The sequence below is a fragment of the Triticum dicoccoides genome, chromosome 2A (assembly GCF_002162155.2).
Source record: "Triticum dicoccoides isolate Atlit2015 ecotype Zavitan chromosome 2A, WEW_v2.0, whole genome shotgun sequence".
NCBI lineage: Eukaryota > Viridiplantae > Streptophyta > Magnoliopsida > Poales > Poaceae > Triticum > Triticum dicoccoides.
The window spans coordinates 91,292,082-91,304,577 of NC_041382.1; positions in this window are offsets into that span (position 1 = coordinate 91,292,082).

The following is a 12,496-nucleotide window of genomic DNA, read 5'->3' on the forward strand; positions in this document are numbered from 1 at the left end:
AGTTAAGGGAAAGTTAGCGCCACGTTTTGTAGGACCATACAAGGTTTTGGAGCGTATGGGAGAAGTAGCTTATAAGTTGGAATTGCCTGAAGTATTGTCAGGAGTTCACGACATGTTCCACGTTAAAGAAGTGCCACGCGGAGATGGCTGATATACCACTGAGAGATACAGTGCCGCTGGAAGTGATTCAGTTGGACAGTGATTTGACCTATGAGGAGAAACCGGTTAAGATTCTTGAGTATGCCAGCCGAGTAATTAACCCGCAGCAAGGTTATCGAATTTTGCGAAGTTCAGTGGAGCCACCACCCGGAGGATGAAGCCACCTGGGAGCGAGAGGAAGATTTGCTGAAGGACCACCCTCACCTATTTTCTAGACAACCCGAATCTCGAGGGCGAGATTCATCTTAAGGGGGGTAGGTTTGTAACATCCCAAATTTTCAATTTGGAATGTTATACAATAGATCATCACTGCATATCATATTTATTTGCATTTTGGGTTGATCCTAGAAATTCTACGCAACTCAAGGACCCACGGAGAGAGTTGGGGATTTCGTTCTTTTCATATTTGAGTTTTCTCAAATTTTGAAAATAGGATCATTTGATTTTATTTATTATATCTTCAATTATTTCTATTATAAAAATATGAGAGAGGGAATAAAAGGACTTTCCCAAAATAAAGAAATATTGAGGATTTAAATAAAAAAAATCAAATAACATTTTATTCTGGAGTTTTCCGTGGTTTTATTTGAATTTAGGAAAAATTGCACGTTTTCAAAAATTGCATTTAGGGCCAAGAAAATATTCATCTTGTTTTAAATATTTTATTTAGACGGTGAAAAATTGTTTTGGCAATTTTAGATTTTTATTTATTATTCTAGAATTTTTCTTAGTTTCGGCGAAATTGTTTTTAAAAAAACCCCCGCGCCCGACTGGGCCAAAGGCCCAGCCGAGCCAGGCCGGCCCGCCAGGCCACCGCCTCCCTCGCCGAGCTGCCGCCGCACTCGGGGATACCGGGCCTGGCACGCTTCCGCCGCCGACTCCCTCCCCAAGCAAGGCCGCCCCCTCTCTTAAATAGCCATCCCGGGGCCCCCTCGGAGCCCCGAGTTGCCACCCGCCGCCGCCCACGCAGCCCCGCCGCCGCTGCCGCCGCACGCCGCCTGCGCCGTGCCGCACGCCGCCGCCGCCGCCCCGCTGCCGCCGCTACTGCCCACCGGAAGCCCCGCCGGAGCCTCGCCGAATCGAGCCGAGGTAGCCGCTCCACCGCCCGGTTTTCTGAGAATAACCGATTTGTTTTTTAAACCCTAGTTTTCATTTTTTAAATAGATCAGTTTTTTTCGTTTTATTTATTTAGCGAGCGTTCGCTCGTCCGTTCGTTTTAACGAACGCGTTCATCATTTAGTTTCAGAAAATGAACGTTCGTTCGTTATTCTATTCGTCGTTTTTATTTTTCTCGGATTATTCCGCGATTATTTCTGATCACAATTTCTGATTCGATTCTCATTCTATTTTAACTTTTCGCTCGTTTATCGGAATCAGGCGATTTAAGTGCTTGGAGTTTTGTCTCGAAACCCTCTTTCCGTTTAACCAACTCAAACAAATTTTTTCTTCAGTAAAATTTGACGTAGATTCACATTAGTAAACAGAGCTTCTTTTGTTTTCCATTTGTCTTTCGTTGCTTCGTTTGATTTGATTCTTTTTGCCAACTGGAGTTCTTAAGTTGAACTATCTGGTTAGATCTCTTATTCGAGTTTTACTTGTGCGTTAGATGAATACTTATTGTATGCTTGTTTGTTTGCGATAGAGTACCCGGAGTGCACCGCTTGCTACTTTGAATCGCTAGATTTCACGGATCATCAGCAAGGCAAGTAACAATTTGATCATACCTCCTACTACCCGGTTTTTATTGCATTAGATCAATCTCACACCATTGCATGATTAGGATCTAATTAAATTGTGGGTTTGGGAAGTAGACGAGGTAGTACCTATTACCTGTTTTATATTCAAACCTTTGGGGGTTACTTCTACGTTTGCTTATTATGCCATGCTATGCTAGTAGACGTGGATTGAGTGAGTGTATCCATGGCAGATGTGAGATTGTTAAATTAATGGTTTATCTAAGGTGGCAACTTAAACACACATCTGGGTGGATTGAGGCACCTGGGTATTCCAGCGATTACCTGTTTTTCTTTTGGACCGCCACCCAGGCTCAAAGGGATCATGAGATTATTCATACTAGAAACTTCCGTGTGCAGCCACAAGCTACTATGGGTTCTAGCATAGTTGACTAAGTCATGTGAACTCTTACAGTGGTAGACTAGCAGATGTAGGGGATGTAGGTTGGTACGGTCTACTCGTTCGTAAGGTGCAAGCGCTTCTGAAAGACTATATCTTGGTCATCTGTTTCTCAAACATCATGTAGTGCGAGAATCCCAACGGAGGAGATCGAGTCTTGTGGGGAAAAGTGCGCAAACCTCTGCAGAGTGTATAAACTAATCATGGCTAGCCGTGTCCCCGGTTATGGACATCTTGAGTATCTAGTACTTGGATTATCATGTGAATCTCATCATGTTACTCTAAATTAATTTTGTTGGGTTTTAATAATGATACTTAATTGGGATTGAGAGGATGTCTATCTTCTCAATGTTTAACAACCACCATGATAGTTAAATAAAATTTATTCCTTTGCAATAGGGAAAAATTGGCTTTATGCAAAAACTGTAACCATAGAGCTTTCCACCAGCCATATATGCATGTAGTATAGCTTTATTCTTTCATTACTCTCTATGTGTTACATTGGCAGCATATTCCATGTGCTGACCCGTTTCGGGCTGCAACGTTCATGTTGCAGACTTTTCAGACGACGAGTAAAGTGCCTTTAGGTCGTGGTTCTATACTCAGTGATGCCGTTGTAGTTGATGGACTCACTTATCTTCCAAGCCTTCCACTGTTATCGTTATTAGATGGCCTTAAACCATAATTTTTTGTCATAAGTTCTCTTTTGAGACGCTCGATGTAATAAGTGTGAGATTGCTACTCTGTTATAAATCCTTCAAGTACTGTGTGGTGTCAGCATTACTGATCCAGGGATGACACCGGAGCACAGAGATTGGACCGTTTGAGGTCTGGTCGCTACAGAAACTTGATATTATTGCAATTCCTACAAGCATATGTTCCTCCCTCATAATAATTTTCAGTAGCATCATGAATGAATTCAACAATATAACCAGCACCTAAAGCATTATTTTCATGATTTGCAAGCATATAGATTTTATTACTCTCCACATAAGCAAAATTCTTCTCATGAATAATAGTGGGAGCAAACTCAACAAAATAACTATCATGTGATTGAAAATTAAGATCAAGATGACAAGTTTCATGGTTATCATTATTCTTTAAAGGATACGTGTCATCACAATAATCATCATAGATAGGAGGCATGCTTTCATCATAATAAAGTTGCTCATCAAAACATGGGGGACAAAAAATATCATCTTCATCGAACAGAGCTTCCCCAAGCTTGTGGCTTTGCATATCATTAGCATCATGGATATTCAAGGAATTCATACTAACAACATTGCAATCATGCTCATCATTCAAATACTTAGTGCCAAACATTTTATAGATTTCTTCTTCTAGCACTTGAGCACAATTATCCTTTCCATCATACTCACAAAAGATATTAAAAGGTGAAGCGTATGAGATAAACTCAATTCCATTTTTTGATAGTTTTCTTTTATAAACTAAACTAGTGATAAAAAAAGAAACTAAAAGACTCGATTGCAAGATCTAAAGATATACCTTCAAGCGCTAACCTCCCCGGCAACGGCTCCAGAAAAGAGCTTGATGTCTACTACGCAACCTTCTTCTTGTAGACGTTGTTGGGCCTCCAAGTGCAGAGGTTTGTAGGACGGTAGCAAATTTCCCTCAAGTGGATGACCTAAGGTTTATCAATCCGTAGGAGGTGTAGGATGAAGATGGTCTCTCTCAAGCAACCTTGCAACCAAATAACAAAGAGTCTCTTGTGTCCCCAACACACCCAATACAATGGTAAATTGTATAGGTGCACTAGTTCGGCGAAGAGATGGTGATACAAGTGGTATATGGATAGTAGATAATGGTATTTGTAATCTGAAAATACAAAAACAGCAAGGTAACTAATGATAAAAGTGAGTGTAAACGGTATTGCAATGTGTTGAAACAAGGCCTAGGGTTCATACTTTCGCTAGTGTAAGTTCCCTCAACAATGATAACATAATTGGATCACAGAACTATCCCTCAACACGCAACAAAGAGTCACTCCAAAGTCACTAATAGCGGAGAACGAACGAAGAGATTATGGTAGGGTACGAAACCACCTCAAAGTTATTCATTCCAATCAATCCGTTGGGCTATTCCTATAAGTGTCACAAATAGCCCTACAGTTCGTACTAGAATAACACCTTAAGACACAAATCAACCAAAACCCTAATGTCACCTAGATACTCCAATGCCACCTCAAGTATCCGTGGGTATGATTATACGATATGCATCACACAATCTCAGATTCATCTATTCAACCAACGCATAGGACCTCAAAGAGTGCCCCAAAGTTCTACCAGAGAATCACGACGAAAACGTGTGCCAACCCCTATGCATAGGTTCATGGGCGGAACCCGCAAGTTGATCACCAAAACATACATCAAGTGAATCACGTGGTATCCCATTGTCATCACAGATACGCACGGGAAGACATACATCAAGTGTCCTCAAATCTTTAAAGACTCAATCCGATAAGATAACTTCAAAGGGGAAACTCAATCCATTACAAGAGAGTAGAGGGGAGGAGAAACATAAGAACTATAATAGCAAAGCTCGCGATACATCAAGATCGTGCCAAATCAAGAACACAAGAGAGAGAGAGAGAGAGAGAGAGAGAGAGAGACCACATAGCTACTGGTACATACCCTCAGCCCCGAGGAAGAACTACTCCCTCCTCGTCATGGACAGCACCGGAATGATGAAGATGGCCACCGGAGAGGGATTCCCCCCTCCGGCAGGGTGCCGGAACGGGTCTAGATTGGCTTTCGGTGGCTACGGAGGCTTCTGGCGGCGGAACTCCCGATCTATTGTGCTCCCGGATGTTTTTAGGGTATATGGAAATATATAGGCAGAAGAAGTACGTCAGGGGGGCCAGGAGGGGCCCACGAGGGTGGAGGGCGCGCCCTAGGGGGGTGGGTGCGCACCCCTACCTCGTGGCCTCCTCGAAGGTCCCCTGACGTGCACTCCAAGTCTTCGGGGCTTCTTCTGATCCAAAAATAAGTTTCGTGAAGTTTCAGGTCAATTGGACTCTGTTTGATTTTCCTTTTCTGCGATACTCTAAAACAAGGTAAAAACGGAAACTGGCACTGGGCTCTGGGTTAATAGGTTAGTCCCAAAAATGATATAAATGAAAGTGCGTTATATCGACTAGAGGGGGGGTGAATAGGCGATTTTTATTGAAGTCTTCAAAACATAGAAGTTTCGAAGACAAACGATAGAGATAAACCTATTACCATGCAGCGGAAGGTAGACTACACTAGGCAAACCATAGTCAAGTATTTAATGAAGTGAAAGCACAATGACATGTAGCAGCTAGGTAGTATGGATCAGGTAGGAAGATATTATGAAGCCAATCAGAACAAGCAGTCACTCAGTGAGGACAAAAGATAATGCAATCATACAATGACTTCACAAGGACCATCAGTAAGTAAAGGGAAGCGGAGGATGAAACCAGTGACTCGTTGAAGACAATGATTTGTTAGACCAGTTCCAGTTGCTGTGACAACTGTACGTCTGGTTAGGGCGGCTAGGTATTTAAACCTAAGGACACACAGTCTCGGACACCCAGTCCTGAACACGCAGCTTAGGACACCCAGTCCTCGCCGTATTCCCCTTGAGCTAAGGTCACACAGACCTCGCCCAATCACTCTGGTAAGTCTTCAAGGTAGACTCCCAAACCTTCACAGACTTCGTTCACCGGCGATCCACAATGAATCTTGGATGCTCAGAACGTGACGCCTAACCGGCTGGAGGATTCACAGTCCTCAAGTGTAATAAGTCTTCAGATCACACAAACAGGAAGACTTAAGTGATGCCTAACACTCTTTGGCTCTGGGTGGTTAGGGCTTTATCCTCGCAAGGAATTCTCTCTCAAAGGCTTCGAGGTGGGTTGCTCTCAAATGACAAAAGCCGTACTCTAACTCTGAGCAGCCAACCGTTTATGGTTGTAGGGGGTGGGCTATTTATAGCCACTAGGCAACCCGACCTGATTTGTCCGAAATGACCCTGGGTCACTAAGGAACTGACACGTGTTCCAACGGTCAGATTTCAAACACACATGGCAACTTTACTTGGGCTACAAGCAAAGCTGACTTGTCCGACTCTGGACAAGATTCGCTCTCATAGTCTTCACTCGAAGACATAGGTTTTGGTTAAGCATCACTTCAGTCATTCTGACTGGTTCTCTTGGACCCCACTTAATAGTACGGTGGTTCCTATGACTCAACAAAGAAGAAAAAGAACTACGAAAGATCTAAGTCTTCGAGCTCCATAGGTTTCATGTGATGTCTTCTCTTGTCATAGTCTTCAATGTGAATATCTTCACATACCACCTTTGACTTCAGTGTCTTCATATATTTTTAGGGGTCATCTCTGGTAGGAAAACCGAATCAATGAGGGACTTCTACCTGTGTTATCCTGCAATTCTCACAAACACATTTGTCCCTCAACTAGGTTTGTCGTCAATACTCCAAAACCAACTAGGGGTGGCACTAGATGCACTTACAATCTCCCCCTTTTTGGTGATTGATGACAAACTAGTTGAAGTTTTCAATGGGGAATATAATATGTGAAATTGTAAAGGATAAGGAATTGTCTTCATAAGTTGCAAGGGCTCCCCCTGAAGATGTGCATATGAGGAATTTGCTTTTGGAATGCAAATGCACATGGCAGGTTGTACTTGTGGAGATCTTCTTCAACTTATGATGAAAATTCATTATGCATGTGAAGGTATGTGAAGATAATGACATGCATAATGGAAAATGGACGTCTGCAAAATGATGTAAGTGCGGAATTTATGGTCGCACATGCGGAATTTATCATCACATCACAAATTAGCAAATAAGTAGCAGACGACCATCGAGTTTAAGTGCTACGACTCAAAGAACCAAATGTATCAAAACGAGAGTTGTAAACACTAGGAAAAATATAAAGCAATCGCCCATATGGACCCTCTTGAAGACTATCAAACTCATATGCTTCTCCCCCTTTTGTCAGTAAGGACCAAAAAGGTTTGAAGACATAGAGCATCTACTCGTTCCCATGAGGAGTAGGTGAAGCAGCAGGGTCGTCGGTGGTGTTCGGCGGTGCAGAAGAACTTGGAGCAGTGTCGAAGCGTGCTGAAGGAGGGGGCGGTGAAGTAGCATCGTCTTCGTCCTCGATCACTCGGGCATGCACAGTTGCCGCAGAGGAAGAGAACTCAGAGTCTTCAAGAGATGGAGTTCGTCGCAGCACTGCCCATCGGGGAGGTGTGGAGTCAAACTTGAAGCGTTCAGAGAAGCCATCCTCTTGAAGATCATCTTCAGAGCACATAAGTGTCAGCCCTTTCCATGTGCGTCGAGAGGTTCTATGGGCAACAAAGGCATTCTTGGTGGCAGGATTGCGAATGCGGTTGACATCCACCAAGAGGCTTTGCATTTGGCGCTTCAGCCAGTCATGCTGCCTATCCTGTTTCTGATGAAGAGCCACCAGAAGCTCTCGGTCATTGAGAACACGAGATCGCTTCTTGGGTCGTTGGGCAATAGTGCTTTCGGTGGCTTCAGTAAGGGCACGATGAGGTGCATGTGTAGTTCCAGCCAGAGGATAAACACGGGTGACTGCTTCAACTCCTTCAATGTTCTGAGAGAAACTTTGATGCTCCGCATTCTGAAGACTAAGAGGCCCCTTGGCAGGCTCAGGATAAATGGCTTCAACGGACATATCCACATTAGGCAGAAAGATCCGATGATTGCGAGCAGATGGCTGATATGATATAGCGGAGTGGAGTTTAATCAGCCGCATTATCCATGGAGCGTAGAACTTCAAGCCAAAAAGATCAGAGCCTGATGCAGCAAGTTGGGGGATGAAGAAGTATTGTGCATTGAAGCATTTGCCATGAAGAATATAGAAGACCAAAGTCTTCATTGCACCTTCCAGCTTGGCATGTGGAGAATGTCCTTTGATGGGCCAGAGAGTTCACCTTATGATGTGATAGATAGTCCTTGGCAGATACTCAAGGTCTTCAACAAAGAACTCCTTAGGATATGCAGCATCTTGTGGCAAGGGCTTCATCATACTGAGCATCTGACTCATGTTCGGTTCAGGCTTCTGAAAGATGTTATCCATAGCTTCACTGTGAAGCTGACAGCCAGGTTCATAGAGATCGCCAGGAGTGGGCAGACCAGTGAGCTCAATGATATCAAAGGCTTTGGCTTCGTGATGAACATTTCCTGTCATCCACTCCAGGACCCAAGTCTTCGGATCTCTGTTGTACCCACGGATGTGAAGTGTGGCATAGAATTGGAGAAGCAACTGTCCATTCCAGTGCTCTTGGTCGGTGACAAACGGCAACAATGCAACCTCTTTGAAGCAATCTAGAGCTTATTCCAGATAGGGCAGACCAGCTATTGCTTTGGTGTCAAGACGCTTATGTGGGAAGATGCGACCTTGATTGTACAGAATGCAGGAGTAATAGCTTCGCTACGGATAGCTCCAGAACCGATCAGAAGATATTCTTTCCCTTGAGTAGGGGTTCTTGGAGCTATTGAAGAAAGTGTTGTCTGCTTTGAAGCTGTTGACATTGAAGGATCCAGGTGCTGATGCAGGACCTGGAAACCCGGGCAACCTTGGAATTGGCTTCTGTACCTGAGGCCTATGCTCAACATGATAGTCAAACTGAGGACCAGCAGCAGGCGCAGGAACAGGAGCAGTAGCATCATTTGCTTCACTGACTTTTGGTTCTTGGGTTGGTGGAGGCTCCACATTTGCTTCTACCATGACTGCGTTAGTGGCTTCATTGGTGTTGGTGGTGGCAGCCTCAAGATTTTCTACCTCCACTTGATGAGCTGGAGGGTCGGGCACAAACACGTTCTCCGCGAGAAAAGCTTCGTCAGTAGTTGGGGGAGTGGGGACATGTTCTTCTTCTTGGGTGTCATCGGCTGATGCAGCCGGAATGTCTTCAGCAGCTTTAGCTTCATACTCGGAGACTGGAGGCCTTGGTCCTTTGCGAAGCCTGCGTAACGCTGGCGACGCCTGTGGAGTTGGAGTTGGCTAGGCCTCAAAGTCATCTTCCTCTTGTGCTTGTGGGTGATCAGCCCATGATGCATCCTGAGCAATTGGCGTCAGAGGACGACCAATGCTGATGAGTTCGCTGTGCGTAAGCACAGGCGATGGTACCTGTTGGTGCTGGATCTGAGGAAGAACTGCATCATCTTCAACATGGTCATGGTGACCAATGTCTTCAGCAGCAGTGGGATCAGCTGCTGGAAAGTCTTCGGTTGCGTGAGCCTCTGTGAAAGCAGGCTCATGGACAGTCAGTTGGCACTCTTGAAGTTCAGTGGAAGGGCGAACCACGGAGATGGGTTCAACAATTAAGGGCTCTATGGGAGCAGCCCATTCCTTCTTGGTCTTTCGCTTCTTCTTGGAGGGAGTAGCAGCAGAGGATTCAGGATGTTTCCTCTTTCTGGCTTCAGCCTTAGCAGTCCTCGTCTTCTTCAGCTCTGAAGCGGTAGATCTGGCTTTTGGCCTTGAGCCAGTCATGCTGGTTGGGAAGACAATGGGATCTGCTTCCTGCCTTGGTGCATTGGGTTCGGCCACAGGGGGCTGCTTCTTCTTCTTAGCAGCCATCCTGGGATCAATGCCCGGACGCCCAAGGGCCTTGCGCTTCTCAGCCTCGTTGTAGCCTTGCACACACTTGTCAGCCAGGCTCTTCATGCGCTCACGAGAACCCTGAGCTTCTGCATGTTTCTTGAGAAAGGCTTCTTTGAGCTCGTGCAGCATAATCTTGAAGTTCTTCACCTCTTGCACGCTGAGCATGGCCATATGCTTCTTGAACTAAGTTTTCTCAAAATCAATCTTCTGCTTCAGTTCAACAATGCGCTGGGCGATAGCTAACTCTGAAGCAATGGCGCCATGGAAGGCGACACTGAGGCCAATTGGAAGTTGCAGATCTTCGAAGCTAAGGTTGGGCGTGTCAAACCACTCATCAATGAAGTTGTGGATGATTGCCACGTCAAAGAGAGGCAGATCATTGAAGATTTCTGCTTCTTCTTTGCTCTTGATCAGTTGCTCAAGAGAGTCATCTGCAAGATCTTCATCACTGGACAGATCGATGGCATCGTTGCGCAGAATAGCAGCAGCTGTCAGTTCTTGGCCGGTGTGTGGCAGAGGCATCTTGACTTTCTGGGTCTTGTTGATGCGTGACAAATCTTCAGACTGCACACTGTCTTCAGGAGGTGCAGTAGCCAGTGGCTTCGCCCGTGATATTTTTGGTGCAGAGGCAGGCTTTGAAGCTTTAGGCTGCTTCAACTTCTTTGGCTTCGGCGCTGCAGGCGCTTCATCTGATTCAACGTCATCTGCAGGCTCATTCACGGCTGTCCCTTGAACCACGATATGAGTGATGAGACCTTCCAAGTTGTAGAAGGGCCCAAGAAGATTGGGTTCAGCTTCGCGAGTTCCATCGGCACGGGGAGCAGAGGGACCGGGGTTGAAGTCTAATCCCAAAGACTTCTTGTTCTGCTTCGCTGAGTTCTTGGCAAACTGGAAGTTGCGCTTGAACAGATTGTCGTCACAACACCATAGTAGTGACGATGGGTGTGCATCTGCAGGCTCTGGCCCACGGACCATGCAGGGATAGAAGCCTTGGTCAATGGCTTCTTCTCTGGACCTGGGTTGAAGATTCTTGTATAGGATGTCTCCCCATGGTCGCTTGATGGCATTTTTCTTAGCATATTCCTAGGTCACAAACCGGTATTTGAACCATTGTTCTGCCCAATATCTTCGAATCCATTGGATTCGGGTCTTGCGCTGATTGTAATCCTCTTCAGGATCTGTCTTGTAAAGCTCTGAGAGGTCATCAGGCAAATCTCTTGATGTTCCCCCACGACGCTGTCTGCCACCCTTCCTTACTGATTTCTCTGCAGCCATGAACTTCAAACTAAATGGCTTCAACACGTTCAAAGGCTTCAAAGGCTTTCGCTTGCTGGACAAGCAGGAACTGGCTTCGGGAGAATTTATGTGATGCTGTAAGAACTCTGCAAATGAATGCAGACTATGAGAACCAAGGGATTCTCCCACGGACATGTACCTGTGACAGCATTAAGGTGCGAGGGAAGGGGTAGAGGTCATATGCATTCTCAGAAGATTTTGAAGATAAATCAGTTTAGAAGACATTGACCTCATCGTGCGAAGACATTCACTCATAGATAAGGAGTTGGTTCCAGATTTGTACGAATCCACGGATCAGTACAAGTGAGGAATCTAACTACTTTGTGAAGCATAAGTGAATATACTAGGCATATTATGAGATGCAGTATGAACTAGATCCAACTTGTGTGAACAGAAACTGCTTGTGGTAGAAAGTGACGAATCTATAGGATCAAAGGGGCCGTAAAAGGAAGTTTTATTTACCACACGTAGAACTGCTAGACGGAGTGGAAGAGGAGGCCGAGCAGTTCGATCGTCCGTGCCCTAACTTGGCGACGGAGGACACCTACGGCGACGACGGTGAAGACGATGTCCGCGGTCGGCGTGAAGACGGCGTCGGAGAGGTTGCGGCAGCTAAGCGCTTCGTCGCCGGCGTCGTCGAGGGCTAGCGGTGGCGCTAGGGTTCGTGCGAGAGTGGAAGAAGAGATAATGACTGTGGTGAGGCGTGTATTTATAGGGACAGGGGCGGCTCAGTGTTATTACACAGGTGCCCCTGGCGATTCACATCTGAGGAACACATGGCTATCATGCAGCATATCGGAGGTTGTTCCACGTCCAACTCACGCCTGGATTGTCGGGTGGTCGTTCCCACTTCTCCGGGTTTCAAGTGAAGGAATTAACATTGAAAGCGGACTTAATGTTTGTCTCTGTATCTTCTGCTGACAAGGACGCAGAGAAGACATTTGATAGTTTCAAGAGAATGCATATGATTTGGAGAGATAGAGTTTGAGATAGAAAGCATAGAGAGGTTAGGGTCCGATCACTTTCACTTAGTTCAAAAGATTCAACAAGAAGACATAGCTATAAGTGAATGCTGTAGAGGACAGAACACTAGTATATATAATCAACATAGTGAAGATAATCATGAAGACATGTTGAGATTGAAGCCAAACCAAATGCGAAGACATAGCAAATGGAACGCCATGAGTGAAACACTTCAAATAGAACATTTGGTGGTGACGTTACCCACCGTATAGGAAGTATTAGACCCAGACACGGCGCACAATTATCGTGGCGC